The following is a 1591-nucleotide window of genomic DNA, read 5'->3' on the forward strand; positions in this document are numbered from 1 at the left end:
AGAGAGAGAGAGAGAGAGAGAGAGAGAGAGAGAGATTAATCGTCGCGAAACAACTGTCGCAGTATGTAAAATGAATGATTTATTAGCAGGACGACACAAAATGCATGTGCGTGTAACGCGATAGTTTCAATAATCATAATTGTAGCTAGGCGGATATATAGTAGGAGATGAATCATTGAATATTTGTTCGTGAAATATCCTCCCATTTCAATTGGTTGATCCTGTCAACAGTTAATATCACGTTACTTCGGTCAATGTTCAATGTCACATGATGCTATAAATGCTCACATAAAAAGAGCAATTATAGACACGAAGTAGTGAATAATTTAAGATACTGTTGCGGATAATTATAAATGCAAATGAAATGAGTATTCGCAGAGAATTACAAAATCAGTTTTAAAATCAGAAGAAGGGAAAATCCCAGGATTTAAATTGAAGGTCAGTTTAGGCCAGTAATAGTCCATTCGAAGTCCATTCTTATTTGAAGACCGTTTTAAGTAATGCCTTAAAATACTAAGGACATTACTAAAAGCTCTGTGAGCGACTTAAAACATCTTAAGGAGAATCTAAAGTAACGTAGAGTTATCGACAACATTACAGATACTCCAACATAAAAGATACTCCAAATTGACTGTACAGATTGTAAAGTTCTTTTACACAATCACAATATGTAGAAAAATATGCAAGATAAGGTCGATTTAACAAAAAAATCGAAAAAAAAAAAATTAAAAAATGATATTTAATATTTCCTATAATTTTGTTAAACTTTTTTCGATTTTTTCGTTAAATCGATTATCTCGCATTTTATTTATGCGTATTTTAATTAAGAAAAAAAATTTATAATCTGTACAGATAATTCGAAATATTTCTTAATCGATAATTCTGTCACTTTAAAAAAGATCTTTTCAAGATTACCACATTTATTTAAATACATGACTTAAAATTTAAAAACATAAGAATGGACTGTATATACATTGTATTTCATAATAACAAGTAGTTCAGAAATAAATTCAGAACACAAAAATAACACAAAATATTTGTATAAATTTGTTCTATTTGTAACTACGTTTCTGAGTTACAAACATTTTCATATTTGTGTGACTAATTTTCATTATAAACTAAGTTAGCCTAGCTGATTCTATTACAATGTTATTTTCAATTTAAATTAATCCTAAAATGTTATTGCCATTGACTCATAATTATTATCGATATTTAAATTTTACGTACAAAAAATAAGCTATTAATTAATACAACATAAGTTTTTCATTTCACATTTTATAAACACAAATAATCTAATTATTAATTTAGAAAGAAAAAAGATATCAAATTCAATCTCGAAATGATATGGAGTATATCGCGCAAGTTGCGTGTTTTCTCATAACAGAGTTAAATAAAATATATACATTATTAAAAATAAAATGTTAATTTTTTAACTTAAAAACGTATAAGTGGACTTTTTGAAACATGCGTAAAAATTAACAATTTTAAGTTAATTTTAAGTATAATCAAGCACAAAAATGTTTAAAAATTGAACCAGACAGCACAGAATATTTATAATAAAAAAATATTTAAAAATATTTTTATTATTATA

At 26.1% G+C, this 1591-nt stretch overlaps 1 protein-coding gene across 1 annotated transcript in view; it reads right to left on the reverse strand.

The window, feature by feature from the left end:
* LOC108772477 (sortilin-related receptor) overlaps positions 1–1591 on the reverse strand; it is a 13178-nt gene that overhangs the window by 9064 nt on the left and 2523 nt on the right. The gene's annotated exons all lie outside the window — the stretch shown is intronic.

This window comes from Cyphomyrmex costatus, unplaced genomic scaffold (genome assembly GCF_001594065.2).
Source record: "Cyphomyrmex costatus isolate MS0001 unplaced genomic scaffold, Ccosl1.0 scaffold189, whole genome shotgun sequence".
Taxonomy (NCBI): domain Eukaryota; kingdom Metazoa; phylum Arthropoda; class Insecta; order Hymenoptera; family Formicidae; genus Cyphomyrmex; species Cyphomyrmex costatus.